This window comes from Plecotus auritus (assembly GCF_963455305.1).
Source record: "Plecotus auritus genome assembly, chromosome: 3".
NCBI classification, from domain to species: Eukaryota; Metazoa; Chordata; class Mammalia; order Chiroptera; family Vespertilionidae; genus Plecotus; species Plecotus auritus.
Genome location: NC_137772.1, coordinates 101287224 through 101310725, shown reverse-complemented (window position 1 = coordinate 101310725; position 23502 = coordinate 101287224). Strand labels below are relative to the sequence as shown.

The 23502-nt window shown below is 39.2% G+C and overlaps 1 pseudogene across 1 annotated transcript; it reads right to left on the bottom strand.

Moving 5' to 3' along the window:
- Positions 1 to 16827: 16827 nt before the first annotated feature.
- Positions 16828 to 17544, bottom strand: LOC308244360 (monocyte to macrophage differentiation factor-like; annotated as a pseudogene). The gene has a single exon. The product of its transcript is annotated as a monocyte to macrophage differentiation factor-like (transcript).
- Positions 17545 to 23502: the final 5958 nt, after the last annotated feature.

Genomic DNA, 23502 nt, shown 5'->3' with positions numbered 1-23502 from the left:
GTGGGAAAAAGCAAGGCTGGGACTTGGGTACAGGATAGTTTATAAGATTTGGTGCTATCTTGAGTGTGGTTGTAGTTTATTTCAAAGGTGTGCTAACCTAGATGCACAGAAGCAAACATTTCCTATTCTTGGCCTCCTTCTTCCCCAACACCATTTATATTACATGGCACTCTACATTCCATGGTTGGTTGTGTATGGAAAGGAGACTAACTAAAAAAGGAGAAAGAATTATCCATTGTTGAATATATTTGAAATGAGAAGGAATAGAAAGGCAGTGGGCAAGGGTCTTCTCAATATCTAGGCATTTTCATATTATAAATATCCATATACAGAGAAAATATGTGAAGAAATTGAAAAGGGATTCCTTTGCTTCATTTGGGACAAGAGCTACAGCTGAAGGCCTCACCCAGTGTGTTATGCCACACTTTGGGGTCTTGACAACCAACTGCTGTGATAACAAATAGAAGTCTCTGAGCTTTTGAGCTCATGGAACAGACAAATATAACCCTTCAATTTTTGATGAGTTAGGATATTAGGGCACAGTTAAAAATGGGAATGAGAGCAAGAGAAAGAGAGAGATATTTAATCCTAAGGTGATAAGAAACATCCAGGAATAGGTAATTGCATAAAGCAGAAGTTCAAGATGAGGAAGACTTACTCATTTTGACTACTAAAACTTAACTATGGCTGTCCCTCAGTGTACTCAGGGGATGGGTCCCAAGACCCCCACAGATGCCCAAATCCATGATTCCCATGCACCTTATATAAAATAGTGTAGAACAATGCATGCAGTCAGTGCTCCACATTTGTGGATTCCCAAACACTCAAGAAAAATACTGTTTTTGATAAGCAAATGGTTGAATCCATGGATGTGAACCAGGCGACATGAATGCCCATCTGTATATTTATTGAAAAAGTCTAAATATAAACAGACCTGATGGTTCAAACCCATATTGCTCAGGGGTCTATTGTAGCTTAGTGGAAGCTAGAACTCTGGAAGAAGCTTTGCCCAAAAGATGTTGCTCAGCAGATAGACACACAAGTATTAAAGCTGGGTGCAATTGGAGGAAAAATATGCTAAACTCTTTCTCTTCCCACCCCATGATCTTGTGGTAATATTTTACTTTCACTGAACTAAATCAAAAGGCAGTGAAAAGGGGAGTTTAGATGATTCAGTTGGTAAGAATCAGCCTCCTGGGGAAAGAGAATGTATCTGGGAATGGAAAATAACCAGTACATTCACCATGAAAAAAGGCACCAAGGATGGAAGGCTGGCTTCCATTGAAGATGACTTATGCATTCTATTGCAAGAGTCTCACTCTCACTTTTGAATGCCATGGTTCCCGAAAAGCAAAACTCTCCAAAGGGACTTACTCCATCCACTAATACTAGGATGCTACACTCTAGCTAATAATTAGCCCTTTCTGCAAAAATCTCCTGCTGTAGGAGAGTTGCCGGCCTGCTGGAAGTATAAGCCAAAATCTATCAAGCTTTTCTTACCTGGTTTCCCCACTGCCATTTCAAAATTAATGAGGTAACCATTAAGTGTCCCTTTCAAAAGACTTCTCTTTACCAAAATCCACATTCATTCTCAGCAGAGAAGTAATTCAATCTCTCAAAGTCAGAAAGATTGCATTGATTCCTCCTCTCTGAGCCAGTTTCCATCTCTGGGTTTTGGGATACATGGATTTGTTTTTTGTCACTTCCTGGCTACTTCCACTCATTCTTCAAATCTGTTTTTTATATTACTCTCCAAGTACCATATACTTCCTTGCTTACCACCTACTGGCAAGATTTGATATTGTCTGTTTTCTTGTATCCATTCCTTAGACTCTAAGCTTTTAAGGAGTGAGACAGTGACTCTACAGGACTTCACATAGTGCATGACACTTGAGTCATCAATATGTGTTAATAAAGCCAGTGAAAAGGAATATGTGAATGAATGGAAGTCATCATGTAACTGTGCTTTCTCAATGCAGGTGTACTTAAATACACCAACCTGGACATGTTACAAATCTTCTGGGCCACATTTTTTAAATTTACATTATTATTGATAATCTGTAAGATTGTTTTATGTACTAAATTAGATATCTATGTTTTATAAAAAGGAAAAATATGGAAACACATTGATTTCTTTTGAGAAGAATGGGACTTTTATTTCCAGAGAATAAGGAGGTGGCATGCAGGTGTCCCAAGTAGCACATCAAATGTTGCTTTTCTATCAACCATTGAAGATCAATTACTGTGAGAACAGAATACTGTTGGTCTTCATGTTACTCTTGAGTGTAACAATACCGGTATTATTGAGTTTTAAAGAACTTGTATCATAATACCTTAATGTGCATTTTAAAAAGTCAAATATTTCTGATTATATTGATTCCCCTAAACATTTAAATTGTAAAATACTTAAAGTAACAATAGTGTACAAGAAATACAGAGACCCAAAATCCACATAGAAAATCCAAGAAACTAGATATTTCTGTGGGAATCAATAGAGAAAACAGGCATGGTGTGGGTTAAAGTCAAGAGTAGGTTTTTTTATATGATTTTTTTTCTTTATTGATTAAGGTATTACATATGTGTCCTTATCCCCCCATTACCCCCACCCCCACCCCACTACCGTTCATGACCTCACCCCTCTGGTGTCTGGGTCCATTGGTTAGGCTTATATATGCATGCATACAAGTCCTTTGGTTGATCTCTCCCCCTGACCCCCACCCTCCCATGCCTTCCTTCTGAGGTTTGACGGTCTGATTGATGCTTCTTTGTCTCTGGATCTGTTTTTGTTCATCAGTTTATGTTGTTCATTATAATCCACAAATGAGAGAGATCATATGATATTTATCTTTCTCTGACTGACTTATTTCGCTTAGTATAAAGAGTAGGGTTTTAATGTTAACTAGAGATGGGCTTGAAAGTCTAAGGGGTATAGACCTCTTATGAGTTGTGTGATCCTGAACAAGCCATTTAATCTCTCTAAATCTCTAGGTCTTCACCTATAAATTGGAAATAAGAATTCTTAAAATGCTAGGAATATTAAATGCAAAATGAAATATAAAGGACCCCAGATATAGTAAATGTTCAACAAATGATAACTACTGCTATTATTATGGGCATAATTGATTATAGAGTCACAGATGACAATAACTCATTTTAAGTTGTCCAGTTAACCCTGATGAGTTTACATAGCATATCCCTAATGTAAACTTTATCATTGTTAAGCTTTATGGGCTGATTTCTTCTACTAATAGTAATGCTTTACATATAAAGGCTGAAATAACATTTTTCAAAGCACCACCAAATAAATAACCTCATTTTGATCTTATTCCAGTGTACAAAATAAACGAGATATTCCAAAACCCTCATAGTAAGACTTATTGAATCAATTATTTAGATCAACTTTTCTTGGGTACAGATCAGCACTAGATTTGATTCTTTTCAAATGCTCAAAACATATCTAACTGCCCATTGACATTAGAAACAACAGGAAATAACTTAATTAACTAGTTAGTTTGCATGTCATTGGGAGGTGGCAATCTGTATATATGAATATTTTCTAAGTTTTCTACCTCTAGTACCAAGTTTTTCAACAAGTCTTTAATTACATTGTAGTTTTCCCAAATCTTTTCTTTCACTTATGACAGATTTTGAAAAAGGGGTTCCACATGAATTAATGAAATAGCAGCTAAGGAAAAAAATGTTCTTTGGATATAATTATTGAGTTTCACCAGCAATGGCAGGAGCCAATAAAAGCACAACACCAGAAAAACAGTTCCTGCTCCCATAGAATCTGCTCTCACCAGCCATTAATACATAGCATAGTGTTCCTATTTAGTCTAACAAGTACTACATCATTTAATTTTATTTCCCTGCTATATGAAGACAAGTTTGGAACTCTTCTGATGATAATAAATTTAATATGGACAGCAATATGTTATGTAATGTGAATATATAAGCAAATCACAAGTTTAATATTCCAAGGGATTCAAGATGAATGAGGCAGAGTTCTTTTCTTCAAAAAGATTACATTTTAATGGGGGAGTGGGGAATCATAATCAAAATACTATAATACTAAGAATGGGGTAAAAATATAATAAAAATGAGAACTAAATATAAAAAATATAATAAAAAATATAATAAAAATATAATAAAAATGAGAACTGAAGTATCTACCATGTGCCAGGCATTCTTCTAAATAATTTACAGGCCCTATCTCAAGTGATCTTGTGATAAGCCTTTGAGAAAGGTAATGCTATTATTCCTTTTATTTTATAGATGATTGAAGCAGAGAGTCATTAAGTAACTTGTGTAAGATTACTTAGCAGTAAGTGCTTAATCTAGTAGTTGATTTTGATAGACTCCAGCACCCCTGCTTTTAAATAAGGGACAGAAAATTTTCCAAAAAAATCAAGAAGATAAAGACATTATTTTTATATTTATTTGAGAGTCCTCATTTGTAAAGTGGGAATAACTATGATGCCTACTTCATATGCATGTCATGAGATTAAGCAAGACAATACCGGTTAAGTACTTCAACAAGAGGCTGACATTTATACTCAAGCCATGGTGGATCCCTCAACCACAGGGTATCAATCTTCCAGTACTGGCTGAACATGTTTACCCTACTGGAGGCACTTGCACTCACCCAAACCAGATATATACCTTCCCTCCTTGGCACTAAGTGTGCTAGTACCCAGCTGGACACAGACCAGATTTCAGGAGCAGTGGAGGGAGTTCACACTGTCCTAGGCATATATCCAGAGGAACACTCCACAGTATTAACTATTGTTGGTGTGCCAACTCCAGTCACCATCTGAGATGGTTTGTGGACACCTGAGTAAAAAATGTGGCTATCAAGAGTCCTGGAAGCTTTTCTCATTTCTGGTTGGAGAGTTTCAAGGAGAAACTCTAAAAGTGCCATTGAGATTTTTACATCAAACAAAGTTGTTCCACATGTATATTTTCAAATTTTTAAAAAAGTTTTTAAAGCCTTTTTAGAGCAAAGCATAATATAAATAAAAATGAATGGATGGATATTTATTTTTTGGAAAACAATAACTACTTCTAGTTACAGAGTGGAATGCCAGGATACAGGTGTTTAAATATTAAACTTAAACTGTGATATATGTTACTTTTCTAGGATTAATCCTGCTCTGTTTAATGAGATGCTGTGAAGTTGTTAACATAGAGGAAATATAATCAATTTTTTATACTACTATATTAGAGATTGTCACAAAATCTAGTGCTAAAATTTAAAATAAACTTTAGCTGAGAAATTAAGTAGAAACTACAAAAAATATGACAGGAGTATTATTTCAAGAACTCAAAAAATGTTAAAATTTCTCTGACATACAAATTTACTAGAAGAGACCAGATGTTTAAGAAAAGAAAAAAAAAATATTCTAAACATTATACCAGCTGGTGTCCAACAATTATGCTAAAGTATACCCCTTTCTTCAAAACACTAAGGAGTGAGAATGTGATGGTCTATTCACACCAGGAATCCTATATCTGAAATTTGCATTTGGTGGTATTTTTAGTCTCACAATATCAAAGACTTTGACAGCCTTCACACACACACACACACACACACACACACACACACACACACTTCCTCCAAAATGGAAAATCTTATTAGAATTAAATTGCATATCAAATTGTTATTATGTTTAGTTTACTGTATCTTTTAAAATAATTGATAAATTAGGAAATTTCAAAATTAAGATTTTTTTATGATACTGTTAATTACTGTGTTAGGCTGAATAATAATACTCCTAAACTGTTCATTCTTAACCCTGAAACTTGTAAAATGTTACTTTACATGACAAAATAAATTTTGTAGATGTGATTAAATTAAGTATCTTGTGATGAGGTGATTATTCTGGATTCTTTGGTGGACTCAATGTAATCACAAGAGTCCTTATTAGAGGGTGGCAGGAAGGTCAGGGAGAAAAAGCAATATGATGATGGAAGCAGATGACAGAGAAAGTGAATTTGAAGATACAGAAAAGGGCCAGGAGCCAAGGAAATCAGGTGGTCTTTAAAAACTGGAAAAGGCAAGAAAAGGGATTCTCCTCTGGAGCTTCTAAAAAGAACCAGTTCTGCTGACACTTGACATTAGCCCAGTAAGACTGAGTTTGGATGTCAGACTTCTAGAACAATAAGATACGAAACTTGCTTCATGTTAAGCCACTATTTTGTGATTATTTATTAAAGCAGTCATAGGACACTACTGTAATTACTATTACCAATAATTGTATTTACTGGTAATTAATTGGTTTATTGACCCAGAACAAAGCAAAGAGTGAACAGAAAAACTTACACAAAAAGATTTCAATTCACTCAATGTACACCATTCTTCTGCTGGATCTTACTGAACTGTTCAAATAGAAACCAAAAGCATGAGGTAAAGTCCAATTATTTTATTTTATTGTATTTTGATTCTAACGAACTTTTTGCCTGACTCAAAGGCATAAATATTTTCCTTTTTTTTTAAAGGCTTATAGATTTATCTCCTATGTTTAGGTCTATGATCAGTCTTGGGGTTAAATTTTGGGTATGGTATGAGGTAAATTAATCTTTTTGTAATTAGATATCTAATTCTCCCAGCACCATTTGTTGAAGAGATCATCCATTCTCCTAATAAACTGCTTTGGCACTTTTGACAAAAATCAAAAATATTTGTCTCCTTGTGGCTTCTCTGGTCTTTTATCATCCCCTTTCTGTTTCCTCTCTCCTCTTTCTGTCTTAACAGTTCCCTATAAATAAAAATGTCCTGTTGTCATGGTCATTGCTTTTATTTTTATTTTTTTTACATTGCCATTATTATTCCATCTTGTGTTTCTTATTTTACAGGTACCACATTCTAAACAGAGGAAGAATTTTAAAAATAAAGGCTTAACAAAAAAATCAATTGGCTATAAGCATAATGTCTTATTTCTGGACTCTGTTGCCTATCCTTATGGCAGCATGATACTGTTTTGGTTACTATACTATACCTTTATAGTAAGTTTTAAAATTGGGAAGTGAAAGTCCTCCAATTTTCTACCCTTCAAAATTGTTTTTTGCCTAGTGCTTTGCATTTCTACATAAATTTTAGGATTGGCTTCTCAATTTCTGCTGGCATTTTAAAAAGTTTTATGTTGATCAATTTAGGGAGAAATGTATGCTATTTCTTAAACCTGAATTGCCCTAGATCTATATGTACCCAGCCATCTAATTAATACTTGGCCCCTCTTGGGTCTTATTATTAGTAGGACAATATTGGTAAAACCTTTTCCTGGAAGAAACTTTCATTTGTTAATTGTTGATTCAACCTGCTTCAATCACATACCATTTCTCAGGATTAACTATCCATTCTCTCTCTCTCTCTCTCTCTCTCTCTCTCTCCGGCTGGTACCTTTCCCATGTCCACTTAGCATTGTTCACTTTTGATATGGCTGGCTTGATTTTCACTCAGCCATTCTCTCATTTTGGTCTCATGCCCCATTCACTTTCAGGCTCTCTGTTCTGCTTTCCTCTTCCAAGAGAATGATGTGGTTCCAAGAGACCCAGAGTCCCTTCATGAAAATGTGAGCATTTACCTCTACCCAGTCTTATCCAAAGTACAAATGAGGCAATTATGGAACAGCAGATCAGATTTCAGAAAATGTGGCTTCTCTCATTGACCATGTCTTATACCAACTGAGTGATCACAGGCTCTTTATTAACTCCCTATATCAGTTTCCTCAACCAGAAAATGGAGATATTGATAACTTTCCTATCAACCTCACATAGTTGCTTGCAAGTCAAAGGAGATGACATATAAGAAAGTTCATTAAAAGCAACATAATACATTAGTATAAGATAGTATATACATTAAGCATTTAAAACATATATTTTCCTCCTCAACTAGATTATATGGTAGTATGTTTCTGTGACATCCAGCAGATATATCTGTATATTTTGTGACATCTATATTTTGTAGTATTATGAGGTGCATAGAAAGGGTTTTATAAATATTTTAATTAAAATAATAAAGTCTATGAAGTAGTTAGAAATAATTTGGACATGGAACAAGACTGTGTAACTTGGGTGGGCACATGTATGTGTGTGAATGTGTACATGGGACAGAGAGACAGACACAGGGACACAGACAGAATGAGAGATAGAGAGAGATACTTCTTTTAATTAACATCTTAAGAGATTCTAGCACTTTGTGAAAACAAATGTGGTATATTGAGCCTTGAAAATAAGTGTATAGAGACTAAAGCATGTACTTAGAGAGAGTCACATATTGAAATTCCATGTCAGGGGTTCATAGTTAAAGATAGTCAAAACTCAGCCCCACTCACACACCAAAAAAAAAAAAACACACAAAAAAAAAACACACAAATTTTTCATGAAAACCAAAGAATAGTTCTTTGTCTTCTTAGTTCCTTAGAAACATAAAGTGTATGAGGAAGCTATAGCAAGTCATCAGTTTTAATCTAAATCTTAGAACACAGATCTTCTTAGGTTTAAATTATTATAGTCATTAAATCTTGATTTCAACAAAGAAGACACTGAAGTCTAGGTGCATGTCACCATATACAGTGGACTCCTGAAAACTCTCTTAGGCCTTTCCTTGTTCTCTCTCATACTCTCCTCATATGTTGACAGAAGTGTTCTCCAGAGTTCTATATGTTTGCTCTCACTTCTCACTACCTAATCCAATAGATTGCACAGTAAGTGTTGCCTCTCTTTCCATGCTCTGACATTTCACACGGGGCCTGGTCTGCACTAAATGCTAGATGAATTGAGTTGATCCCTGGACATTCTTCTTTTCTTTATCTTTTTTCTTCCAACATAATTAAAACGTGTTAATTAAAATCTGCATAGCATTATAGTTTATAAACTGGTTATTCTCAAATACTTAACTCCAGAGCACTGTTATTGACCACTTTTCCTGGAATAATCTCTTGCTTAGAAGGGATGTGATCTTAAACTTCAAAGAGCTCCTGTTAGCCTTGAAACTGTGGAAAAAAGTTAGAGTACATATGTACCTTTCATTAGCTAATGTATTCTTAATCGAATTTCACCTTCTCCAATCCCAGTACTAAAACAACCATTTATCTGCACATATTTATTCTGAGATCCCAGGTCTCAATTTAAAATGGAATACAAAACTTCCTGTAAACATGGCTATTGCTCAAGTTCATTTTTGTTCACTTGATTCTTTGGTTCAATCAGAAATATATTTGAGTGTGCAATAGACATTTTTTTCCTGCTTGGATAGTAGGGAAGGAGAAAAAAAGAAAGAGAGAGAAAAAACAATGAGCAAGTAGGAAGGGAGAGAAAGGCTTATCCAAACACTATCTATATGTAGTTGTAAGATGTATCAATTTTTATTTACCAATGTGCTTTACTTAGAACATTATATTTCCTTCTGGGGCTGAGAACAATATTGCATTAATATAAAAAACAAGTAGAAAAATAATTTATAGCACATATTTGAACAAATAAACAAATATATTTCTACTTCTTCATATCCCTTTCTCAAAAATTAAGCAAGACAAAAATATTTTTGAGCTATATAGACATTCCACTTCAATCAAAAATTTCCCTTCAATCAAAAAGTTGCATACTCTTTCAGCAACTTTAACAACTTAACAGATTCAAAGATACAGAAAACAGAGTGATGGTTGACAGGAAAGAAAGGTTGGGAGACTGAGTGAAAAGGTGAAGGGATGAACAAATACAAATTGGTAGTTACAAAATAGTCACAGGGACGTATAGTACAGCACAGATATTATAGTTAATAATCTATACTAATAAAAGGGTAATATGCTAATTAGACCAGATAGACCAGACGTCTTCTGGATGTCCTTCCGGGCAATGCCACGGTGGTGGGGGCCGAGGCAGAGGCGGTTAGGGGCAATCAGGCTGGCAAGGGAGAGCAGTTAGGGGCAATCAGGCAGGCAGGCAGAGAGACTAGGGGCGATCAGGCAGGCAGGCAGAGGCGGTTAAGGACAATCAGGCAGGCAGGCAGAGGTGGTTAGGGGCGATCAGGAAGGCAGGCAGAGGTGGTTAGGGGCGATCAGGCAGGCAGGTAGAGTGGTTAGGGGCTGTCAGGCAGGCAGGCAGAGGTGGTTAGGGGCAATCAGGCAGGCAGGCAGAGTGGTTAGAGGTGATCAGGCAGGCAGGCAGGTGGGCAGTTAGGAACCAGTGGTCCCGGATTATGATAGGGATGTCCAGCTGCCAGTTTAGGCCTGATCCCTGTGTGGGATTGGGCCTAAACTGGCAGTTGGACATCCCCCGAGGGGTCCCAGATTGGAGAGGGTGCATGTCGGGCTGAGGGATCTTTCACCCCCACCCCCCATGCATGAATTTTGTGCACTGGGCATCTAGTATTATTATAAATATGTATGGTGCCAGGTGGGTACTGAAAATATTTGGGGGATCACTTTGTAAAGTATACCACTGTCAACTACTATGCTGTACACCTGAAACTAATACAAAATAATGAATGTAAACTGTAAATGAAAAATAAAATTAAAAAATAATTATGATTCATTTATGATTCCTGAGGGAAATGTTTTAGAAAAAATAAAATAATTCCTTCTAAGATTAAAGCAGGTAGCATGGAAGGTTGAAGTTTTATTTTCCCCCCTAAAGAACCCTTGAGTGGGAGTGGAAGGGGGAAGAAGAAGAAATGTTAACTTGGATCTTACAAGTACAAGTGTATAGAATACTCTAGGGCAGTGGTTGGCAAACTCATTAGTCAACAGAGCAGCAAACCGCGGCTCGCAAGCCACATGTGGCTCGCAAGCTGCAGCTTGCCGACCACTGCTCTAGGGTGAGTGGAACCTGAGAGCTGTCAAAGGAGATTGTCCATGTAGGACTCATGCAGGCAGGGACCTGGAACCCAGGAATGGGAACAAGGGGAAAGTGTTGTTGATCTGAAACCTTTTTGAATTCTAATATAAGCATTTAGGGCTATAAATGTCCCCAAAAGTACCACTTTAGTAATTCCTCATAATTTTGATGTTACTTTTTCATCAATTTTATTCACAATAATTTATAATTTCCCTTCTGACTTTCTCATTTGTGCTACTTAGAAAATGGTTTTTGAAAATTTTCTAAGTATTTGGCATATCACAAATATCTTTCTTTATTGATGTTTATGTGTAGTTTAAATTCTTTTTAGTTAAAGAACATAATTTGCCTAGCTGGTTTAGCTCAGTGGATAGCATGTCGGCCTCTGGACTCAGGGGTCCTGGGTTCGATTCCGGTAAAGCGAACATGCCTAGGTTGCAGGCTCAATCCCCAGTTGGGGGTGTGCAGGAGGCAACCGATCGATGACTCTCACTCATCATTGATGTTTCTATCTCTCTCTCCTTCTTCCTTTCTTTCTGAAATAAATAAAAATATATTATAAAAAATAAAAAACATAATTTGTGTCTTTCAATTATTTTAAAGTCATTGAAATTTGCAGCTTAGAATATTATATACTTTTGTAAATGCACTTGTGTACCTAAAAATAATGTACATTTTGCTCTTGTTGGATGGAGTGTTCTAAGAGTGTCAGTTAGATTAAACTGGTTCACTGTTGTTCAAGTCTTTCATATTCTAACAGTTTTATTGTTGTTGTTTACTTATTCTATCAATTACCGTAAGAATAGTATTGAAAAACTGCAACTTTAGTTTTGAAATTATTTTTCCTTTTAACTCTATTATTTTTATGCATTGTATTTTGAAACTCTATTATTAGGTAAATACATATTTACTGCATGCTATGTCTTCTTGATAAACTGACCTCATTATTATTATGTAATGACACTCTTTATGTCTAGTAATATTCCTTGTTCTGAAGTCTACTTTCTCTTGTAGTAATATAGTCACTCCAACTTTTCCATAATGTTTTTTTCCACATGCCTTTACTTTTAAGATATCTATTTTTTTATGTTAAAAACTTTCTTATAGACAATATATAGTTGATTCTTGTTTATTTAGTGTGATAATTTCTATCTTTTTATTGGGCATTTAGATCATTCTACATCTCTATATATAAAATCCTAATATGCAAATAGACCAAATGGCAGCATAACCAAACAACTGAACAACAGGTCACTATGACGTGCACTCACCACCAGGGGGTGCACAAAAAAGCATGCTGGGTATTGGCAGCAGGCAGCAGAATGTGGAACATGGTGGGCATCAGCTGCGGCAGGATGGTGGAGCAGGTGAGCAGGGACACCAGACCAAGGTGGGTGCCAGTTGCTGTCATTGAAACAAGCCTCTGGTGGTTACTGAAAATTCTTTGCTCCTACGCACCACAGTCCTGCCCAGTGCTCACACCTGCTGCCAGTGCTGGCCCTGCTCACACCCGCTGCTGGTGCCCACTGCTGGCCCCAATCACCCCTCAGGGCTTCTCCACCTCCCCCTGCTCCTGAGGGGTGATCGGGGCCTGCAGCAGCCACTCACACTCACAGCTGGTGCCGGAGCCGCCACTCACACCCACTGCCGGTGCCGGCACCACTCGCACCCCAGCCAGTGCTGGAGCTGCTGCTCGCACCTGGAGGCTGCGCCAGAGCTGCTGCTCACACCTGCTGCCGGTCCTGATCGCTCAGTGCCAACAGTGGATGCAAGCAGTGGCTGCCAGCCCTGATCACCCCTGAGGGCTTCTCCACCTCCCCCTGCTCCTGAGGGGCGATAGGGGCATCAGCTGCAGCTTGCACCTGCTGTCAGCACCTGCCCCACTTGTACTCATTGCTGGCGCCAGCCCCCATCACTTGGCACCACCAGCGGTTGCGAGTGGGGATGGCACCGTCAGCATGTGGGAACATCAGTGGCTGGAGCAGGGCTGCCAGCAGACAGGGGATGGGGGCCACGGCAGGAGGGGCCAGGCAGGGGGATGGTTGGATGCACCAAGACCCACCCCTATGCCCACCACAGCCTCGCAGCCCACAGTTCCTTTCAAGGTGCATGAATTCATGCACAGGGCCCCTAGTATAATATAATATTGACATAGTTCCTTTCAAATCCATTCACTTGTTGCTTATTTTCTGCCTATTCTATTCCCTCCTCTTATCTGCCTTCTTTTAGGTTGAATATATTTTATGATTAATTTTCATTTTCACTATTAGATTTTCATTTTACCTTTTGTAATAAAATGTAGTGGCAGTCTAAGCTTTATAATATGCAATTTCATGTTTTATAGTCTGCTTTCAGATAATGCAATACCAATTAACATGTAATGCAAGATTTTAACAACAATATTAATATAATTCCAGTTCCTCCTTTCATTTTTTGTCCTATTGCTGTCATAGATTATATTCTCTTTATCTTAAAGTCCCCACAGTAAATTGTTTCTATTTTGCCTTAGTCAGTTCTCTTTAAAAGTGAGAATAAATATAAAAATATTATTTTATATTTACTTCACTTATGTTCTTTCTAGTATTTTCATTTAAGTCATTTTCCATGTAGTTATTATATTCATGTCTGACAAACTTCCTTTAACATTTTTTTATGGCCAAAAGCCATCAATCCATTGTTTTCTAGCAGCATATGTTTGATAAGAAGTCTGCTATAACTCTTATCTTTGTTTCTATATACTTAATATATCTTTTCCTTTGGCTGTATTTAAGACTTTATCATTGATTTAAATTAATTTGGCTATACTATATGTAACTGTGTTCTTTTTATTTATTGCTTTATTAAAATGTAGTTCTGCTTTTGATATTTGTTGTGCCTAGGGTTTTTCTACAATTCTTGAATATGTAATTTGATTTCTTTCATTATTTTTGACAAATTCTCAGTCATTATTTTTTTTTTATTTAATACTTTATTGTTTAAAGTATTACGTAAGTTTCCTTTTCCCCTCATTGACCTTTCCCAGGCTGTCCACACCCTCAGCACTTGCCCTACCTCCCCCCCCCCAACCACTGCCCCCACCATCTGTGTCCATTGGTTATGCTCATATGCATGCATACAAGTCCTTTGATTGCTTACCCTCTCACCCCTCACCTTCCCCCATAGGTTCAACAGTCTGTTCGATGCTTCTATGATTCTGGTTCTATTTTTGCTCATCAGTTTATGTTGTTCATTATATTCCACAAATGAATGAGATCATGTAATATTTATCTTTCTCTGACTGCTTATTTTGTTTAGCATACTGTTCTCCAGGTCCATCTATGCTGTTGAAAATTATAAGAATTCCTTCTTTTTTTATAGCAGCATATTATTCTATTGTGTATATGTACCAGAGTTTTCTTATCCACTCATCTGCTGAAGGACACTTAGGCTGTATCCAAATCTTAGATATTGTAAATTGTGCTGCTATGAACATAGGGGTGCATATATCCTTTCTGACTGGTTTTTCTGTTTTCTTGGGATATATTCCTAGAAGTGGGATTACTGGGTCATATGGAAGTTCATTTTTAATTTTTTGAGAAAACACCATACTGTTTTCCACAGTGGCTGCACCAGTCTGCATTCCCACCAACAGTGCAAGAGAGTTCTTTTCTCCACATCCTCTCCAGCACTTGTCATCTGTTGATTTATTGATGATAACTATTCTGACAGGAGTGCGATGATACCTCATTGTTGTTTTGATTTGCATCACTCAGATAATTAGTGACTTTGAGCATCTATATATATGATAGACTAATATGCAAAGTGTCCCCTCGGGAGTTCCACCAGGAGACCAGGAGTTTGAGCACTAGCTATGACGTGCATTGACCACCAGGGGGTGGCACGGAATGAAGGAAGGCCCCAGCCAGCAGCAGGAAGACCCCTATCAGACCTGATCCCTGGCCAGGCCTATGGATCTGACCCATGCATGAATTTCATGCACTGGGCCTCTAGTGTTTTCATATTTCTCTTGGCCTTCTGTATGTCTTCTTTCAAAAAGCGTCTATTTAGGTCCTTAGCCCAGTTTTTGATTGGATTGTTTATCTTCCTTTTTTTAAGTTGTATGAGTTTCCTATAAATTTTGGAGATTAAACCCTTTTGGAGATAACATTGGCAAATATATCTTCCCATGCAGTTTCTTGTTGTTTTGTTGATGTTTTGTTTTATTTTTCCCCACTGTGCAGAAGCTTTTTATTTTTTTACTTTATTTTTTTTGAACCTTTTTATTTTGATGTAGTCTCATTTGTTTATTTTCACCTTACTTTCCATTGCCCTAGGAGCTGTATTGGTAAATATATTGCTACCACAAATGTCTGCTACTTTGCTGCCGATGGCTTCTTCTAAGATTTTTATGGTTTCCTGTCTTATGTTTAAGTCCTTTATCCACTTCGAGTTTATTTTTGTGTATGGTGTAAGTTGGTGGTCTAGTTTGATTTCTTTGCCTGTATCTGTCCAATTTTCCCAACACCATTTATTGAAGAGACAATCTTGACTCCATTGTATGCTCTTGCCTCTTTGTCAAATATTAAATGAGCATAATGGCTTGGGTCAATCTCTGGGTTATCTGTTCTGTTCCATTGGTCTATATGTCTGTTCTTGTGCCAGTATCAGGCAGTTTTGAGGACAGTGGCTTTGTGGTATAGCTTGATATCTGGTATTATGATCCCTCCAACTTTGTTCTTCTTTCTCAAGATTGCTGCAGCTATTCGGTATCTTTTTTTTTATTCCAGACTAATTTTTGGAAAGTTTGTTATAGGTGTTTGAAGTATGCCATTGGTATTTTAATTGGGATTGCATTGAATCTATAAATTGCTTTGGGTAGTATGGACATTTTAATGATTTTGATTATACCAATCCATGAACATGGTATATTCTTCCATTTGTTTATGTCTTCCTCTATCTCTTTTTTCAGCATCCTGTAATTTTCTGAGTATAGGTCCTTTACCTCCTTGGTAAAACGTATTCCTAGTTTCTTATATATATATATTTTTGTTGTTGCAATGGTAAATGGATTAGTGTGGACCCTAATCCAATGACTGATGTCCTTATATGAAGAGGCAAATTTGGATATAGAGATACATATAGAGAGATGCATGTGAAGAAAACGGTGGAGATTGGAGTGATGAGTCTACAAGCCAAAGAATGCTAAGGATTGCTGGTAACCACCAGAATCTAAGAGAGAATCATAGAGCACATTCTTCCTCAGAACCTCCAGAAAGAACCAAACTAGGTCAAGGATGTGGCCCAAAGCAGCCCGGAACTCGCGAGTCAGAGGTTGGGAGAAAAAGTCTGGAAAACTGCAGTTTTTAAAAATTGGCAAGTTCTCAGGCCTTGTGAAACCATCAGAAGAGGTACAATGTTGGTTCGCCTGTGGAATGTGGAGAGCTTGCTGCCAGAATGCACATGGACGAGGACCCTCAGAGATGCGTGTCCATGGAACTTTTTTTTAAAAAAAAAAGTACAAAAAACCGAAGTTACTGTTTAAAAAAGAATCATGTTGTGTCAGGATGAAACATGGTGAAAGTAGTCTAAGTTCTGCTCATGATTCTTTACACAGCTGTTGGGAAAGTGATAGAAACTAGTTTCTCTTCAAAAGGAAGCTTTGCTGTTGCACTGACTTCGACAACCCAACCTAGTGATTTAGAAAAACCTATGTAGTAAAGTTTGTAAAATCAAAATCCAAAATTCTAGTTTGTAAACATCAGTTGGCCAAGTCTATCCAGAGTCCTGCATGACAGTGGAATGAAATGAATAATTAATTCACTTCCTTAACGGATTCGGTCTGGAACATTCCAGAACACAGCAGTGATACTTTCACAGTAATTATAGTCAGACTATATAAAAAAAGTCAGTGCTGTTTTTCTTTTTCCTCCTCCTGTGCAATATTCAGCTCTTGCCCCTCTCCCAAGTGCCATCGCTGAAATAATACTGGTGTGGACACCTCGTGCAGACCAGTCATAAATGGTGCACGAAGTCTGTGGGGCTTCGATAAAGATACTTCCAGATGGCACAGTAATGCACAGCGGCTGCCGTGGCCACAAACAGATGCCAGATGGCATGGGCGAACGGGATGATGCCATCGCTCTTGAAGAAGACCACGCCCAGGCAGTAAATCAGGCCCCCACAGGCGAGCTTGTGAAGTCCCTCGGTGTTGTTCATTGATGTCACCACCAAGGCTGGAGAGAAGCCCATTGTGAGATAGAAAAAGAGCTCAACCACCTTATACTTTTTACGGTAGAGAAATACATAAATGGTTCCTCCAGCTGCTATGAGCCAGATAAACCAATGCATATGAGATGCCAGGGGTCCAAGTTCACGGAGATTTAACTATGGCGCATAAGACGCAGCAATGAAGAAATAGATAACCATTCTATCACACACCTGGAAACATTGCTCCACTGTCCTTAGGTGGCTCTTTTTCCATGACACCATGTGAAATACTGTGGAGACGATGAAGAGGGCACAGAGGCCCATGCCATAAATTGATGCTGTTATCTTCTCTCAGCAGTCATCAGACAGCCGATGGAGGAGGGCGCTGCCCACAATGGCCGGGACAATGAGGAATGCATGTGTGTAACAGTTAGCAGCATGTTCATAACAAGTTGGTTTATAGTGGCCATTGGTTGGGGCCCGGTGGTTCATGAACCGCTGGAATCAATTCTGGAACCGCATTGATCCTCCACTCCTCCTCGCGGGCGGGGAGCTCCGTCTTGTCAGCGCCGGAGGCCCTCAGGGGCTTGGGTTGCTCCGGAGGCCGCCCAGGTGCACCACGGACCGTTTGGCGGGGCAGGGCCGGAGTGGGTCAGGCCGGGGGTGGGGATGGAACCGGGAACAGACCCTAAAAGTACAGTTCTGATTAAGGAACTCCTCTGCTTAAAAAGCTCCAAAGGCTGTCTATCTAAAGGCTGCTTAACTCATATTAGTAATCAAGGTCTTTTATAATCTATACCCAAGCTATTTTTCTAACTTTTTTCCTTAACACTTTCTACGTGCCCCAAACTATGCCATTTCCCAAATGTTCCATTTAGTTTCAGAACTCAGAACCTTTGATCCTGCTATTTCTTCAATGTAGAATATACTCTCTACTCTTGTTCTTCACCAGTACAGTAATCCTACTTTGCCTCCAGGTCTCCATTAAGTTTCACATTCTCTACCAAGTCTTCTGTAACCTTTGATGCTTCCAGTCAGAATTCTTTTCTGTTCCCTTTGGCTGAGTCCACATGGCTTGGTGCTTATGCTCTTGTTTAATATTTATCATAATCTAACAGGATACGAATGCCTATATCCTGCTTTTCCTACTAGATTGTGAGCTTCTTGTGCACATAAATAATGGCTTATTCATATTGGTACTTTGTTTCCTAACCCAGAAATTTCAGTGAACGAAGAAAAACCATGGAGAGACAAAATGGTGGCGGAACAGACGGACGTGTCCTGAGCCGTGTCCCAAAGCAAAGAGAGTGAGCAGCTGAAACAAATAGAATTCAGCCCAAATTGGCAAAGGAGACTCAGCTGGTGAGACAGTTTGCAGTTGGGAAGGGCAGAGATCCCCCGGAGAAAGGTAAAATCAAGGATCTAGGCAGGAGAGATCTGCCGGACCTCTGTGCCCAGAGGGTCAGGGGGAAACCGCCAGTGCCAAGCAGTGTCCCTGAGGACAAGCAAAGTGTCTGAGTGTGAAAAATGGGTCCAAGGAACTGTGGGAGACAGGGGATTTTGGACTTTGGATTCTGGATTCTGGATCTGAGCTCAGAGGTAGCCCTGAAGGGCTGGCTTGACCATGAAGTGCCGGCAAGAGAGGAGCTTGCAGAGACGCTGTCCTTCCCCACTCTGGGGCCTGTGCCTTTCTTCACTGAACCTAGTTCATAGGACCTTTTGGATACAGACACTTACCCATGGCTGAGGTACGGGAGAAGGTGTGGACATGTGGAATCTGGGGAGAGGAGGCGGTCCAGGAGAGGTGGTAGCAAGTATGGTGTTGAGTCATGCCTGAGCCCGGGTCCTGGGCCCCCATTTTCTCCTGAGAGATAGCCCCTCCCTCCAGTCTCCAGGCAACCAATACAGCCACACCCAGATTCCACTCTGAATGATACAAAGGAATCTGAATAGTCCCTGAGAGTCCACAGGGATTGGCCTAAAGAGAAACCTTCAGCCCCAGCAATGGGAAACTGAGAAACAGTACAGTACAGATGACTGGGATCATAAGCCAGCCAAAGGAACACTTCACTTTTTTCACTTTTATTTTTATTTTTTTATTATTTTGTTATCCCTTTTTTCTTCTTTTTTTGGTTTTCCTGATTTTGTTTGTTGCTTTATTTTCTATTTCTTTTCACATTATTTTCCCATCACTATATTTTATTTTATTATTTGCTATTTTTATTTTATACCATTTTTGAAATAATTTTTTTGTAAATTTATTATTATTATTTTCTTCTGATTCTCTTTCTTCTCATCCACTCATTCCCTTTCTACTTCCTCAATACTGAATTGAGGTCCTCCCCATATTCATCCAATTCTTAATCTTATTTTCAGTATATAAGCTCAGCCTCTACAGATTCTGCCCCAACCCTCATTGCTGGGTGTTTGATGTTTGTATTTTTTTGGTTTATCTATTGGTTCCATGGTGTCTTATATATATATATTCTTCTTTTTCTTCCTTTTTCTTTTATCTCTTATCTTTTTCTCTCTCTTCAATATTATTTGTGCTCTCTTTTCTCTCCCCTAATTCTCTTTTCTCAGGGGGTCTCTTACATTGGGGTTATTGGTGTCATGAGTACATTTGTGCTTAGTTCCCTTTGTGTTGTGTCTTGTCGAGGTGAATTTTATCCTGTCTGGGCAAGGTGCTAGAGAGCAAGCCTCATAACCAGACATCTTGAGAGGAAACTCCATCCACGAACAGGTCAATATCACCTCAGACCCAACTACAGAGGCAGGAAGAATACGGCAGTGAGGGAGAGAGCATGAGTGAGTAAGTGAGTGAGTGAGGGAGCAAAAGAGGAGTGTGTTGGCAGTTGGGGTATGTGTGTGTGTGTGAGTGAGTGAAGCACAGTTTGATCCCACAGGACCTTCAGGGGCAGGCTAATTGGCCTCGCCTAACTAGGCAGTCTCTGCTACCATTGCAAACAGTACTGGGAGGCCAGCTTGTTCTCAGAGGCCTAGCCTTTTTGAAGGGGAGAGCTGCTGTAACTGGGTGCCCAGCCTCAATTCCACCCAGAGTGCCCTCAGATAACACCGGGGACTCTACAGCCACCCCTGCCAGGGACCTGCTACCTAGGCTGTGATCCTATGGTCAACGAGGCTCCAGCCACCCTGGGTGCAGGCTCCTGTGAGTTCTGAAGCACACTCTCCTCTGACTGGCCCAATGCTTTAGCCCAGGTAACTGCAACCACGTGAACAGCAGACACGTGAGCAGCCCGCTCCTGTCCAAGGAGCAGCAGTCCTGCAAGCAACCCACCCCAGGCCTAAGAGCAGCAGCTTCATGTGGCCTGCCCCTGTCCAAGGAGCAGCTGAGGAGCAGCAACCAAGCCAGCAGCTCACCCCATCCGAGGAGCAGCAGGCACATGAGCAGCCCGCCCACGACTGAGGAGCAGCAGCCCCACGCAGCCGGCCCCCATCCGAGGAGCAGCAGCTGCACGCAGCCCACACCCTGCACCTGTCCGAAGAGCAGCAGCTGTGCAAGCAACCTGCCCCCATCCAAGGAGCAGCAGCCGCATGAGCAGCCAGCCCCTTTCCAAGGAGCAGCAGCCGTGCAAGCAGCCCGTCCCCTGTCTGAGGAGCAGCAGCTGCACAAGCAACCCACACCTGTACAAGGAGCAGCAGCCCTGCAAGCAACCTGCCCCTGTCCAAGGAGCAGCGGCATCACAAGCAGTCCTCCCCATCTGAGGAACAGCAGCAGCATGCAGCCAGCCCCCATCAAAAGAGCAGCAGCCATGTGAGCAGCCGGCCCCCATCCAAGGAGTAGCGGCCGCACGCAACCCATCCCCATCTGAGGAGCAGCAGTCTCATAATCAGCCCACCACCGTCAAAGGAACAGCAGCTGTGTGAACAGCCTCCCCCACCAGCCAGAGGAGACATCACTGCTGCGAACAGCACCCACCAGAGGAGCCACTTCCAACTGAGAAGCAGCTGCTACCATGACCACCCAAAGCAAGCACAGCCTGAGGAGCCACTGCCACCCAAGGAGCAGCTCCTACATGACTCGACATCTAGATCAGTCAGTGAGACCAAAAATAGGTAGACGAAGAAACCCCCAAAGGAGAGAAAAGGAGGAATTGCCAGAAAAGCAGCTAAGTGAAACAGAGGCATGTCAGAAAAAGAATTCAAAATAAGGGTAATAGAGTTCATAAACCTGATGGAAGAAAAAATCAACAACTTATGTAAGAATCAAGAAGAAATGAAGAGTGATATAGCTGAAATAAAAAAACACCATGGAAAGTTTCAACAGTAGACTAGAAGAAGCAGAGGACTGAATTAGCAAATTAGACGACAGGGAAGCAAAACACACACAAACTGAATTGCAATTGGACAAAAAAATTAAAAGACAGGAGGAGAGCCTAAGGGAGCTATGGGACAATATGAAACGAAGCAACATACAAATAATACGGGTGCCAGAACAACAAGAAGAGGAACAAGGGTTAGAAGACCTATTTGAAGAAATAATGTCAGAAAACTTCCCTGATGTGTTGAAGAAAAATGTCACACAAGCACAGAGAGTCCCAAACAAGATGAACCCGAAAAGGCCCACACCAAGACACATCATACTTAGGATGGCAAGTATTCAGGACAAAGAGAGAATCTTAAAGGCTGCATGAGAGAGACAAAAAGTTACATACAAGGATCTCCCATTAGATTATCAAATGATTTCTCAACAGAAACACATCAGGCCAGAAAAGAATGGAAGGAAATTTACAAAGTGATGCAAACCAAGGGACTGAATCTAAGAATACTCTATCCAGCAAGGCTATCATTCAAAATTGAAGTGGAAATAAGGAGCTTCACAGACAAAAAAAGGCTAAGGAAGTTTATCACTACCAAGCCAGCAATCAAGAAATGCTAAAAGGACTGGTGTAAATAGAAGAAATAAAAAGGTAAGAAGGAACACAGGCACAAAAAATAAAAATGGCTACAAACAAGTATCTTTCAATAATAACTTTAAATGTAAAAGGACTAAATGCTCCAATCAAAAGACATCGAGTGGCTGAATGTATAAAAAAACACAACCTATATATATGCAGTCTACAAGAGACCCACCTCAGAAAAAGGGACTCACACAGACTGAAAGTGAAGGGATGGAAAAACATCTTTCAGGCAAATGGAAATGAAAAAAAAGCTGGGGTAGCAGTACTTATATCTGACAAAATAGACCTCAAAGTAAAGGCCATAAGAAGAGATAAAGAAGGCCACTTCATAATAATAAAGGGATCAATACAATAAGAGGATATAACCCTGGTAAACATATATGCACTCAATGAAGGAGCACCCAAATACATTAAAAAAAAACTCCTGGAGGATATCAAGGGAGAGATAGACAACAATATAATCATAGTAGGGGACTTTAATATACCACTGACATCACTTGATCAATTTTCTAGACAAAAAATCAGCAAAGAAACAGCAATTCTAAATGACTCACTACATCAGATGGACCTAATTGACATCTTCAGAGCATTTCACCCCAAAGCCACAGAATATACATTCTTCTCAAGTGCACATGGGACATTTTCTGAAAATATACCACATATTGGGTCACAAGCAAAGTATCCTTAAATTCAAGCAGATTCAAATCATATCAAGCATTTTCTCAGACCACAATGGCATAATATTAGAAATAAACTGCAATAAAAACAATAAAAAAAATTCAAACACTTCGAAGCTGAATAGCATGCTATTAAACAATGATTGGGTTACCAATGACATCAAAGAAGAAATTAAAAACATCCTGGAGACTAATGACAATAAAAACAAAACAATGCAAATGCTATGGGACACAATGAAAGCAGTCCTGAGAGGGAAGTTTATAGCTCTACAGGCCTACCTCAAAAAACAAGAAAAAATGCTAATAAATCATCTAACTCAACAACTCAAAGAATTAGAAAGAGAGCAACAAGAAAAGCCCACAGTGAGCAGAAGGAACGAAATAATAAAGACCAGAGCAGAAATTAATGACATAGAGACAAAAAAAACACACACAAAAAAACAATAGATCAATTAAACCAAGAGCTGGTTCTTTGTTTTTTTGTTTGTTTGTTTGTTTTTTAAATAAATCTTTATTCAGATTATTACAATCATTTCTCCTTTTTCCCCCCCCCATACCTCCCCTCCACCCAGTTCCCACCCCACCTTCTGCCCTTACCTCCCCCCCACTGTCCTCATCCATGGGTGTATGATTTTTGTCCAGTCTCTTCCTGAACCCCCCCATACCCCTTTCCCCCTGAGAATTATCAGTCCACTCCCTTTCTATGCCCCTGATTCTATTATATTCACCAGATTATTCTGTTTCTCAGGTTTTTAATTCACTTGATTTTTAGGTTCACTTGTTGATAGATATGTATTTGTTGTTCATAATTTTTATCTTTACTTTTTTCTTCTTCCTCTTTTTTAAGAATACCTTTCAGCATTTCATATAATACTGGTTTG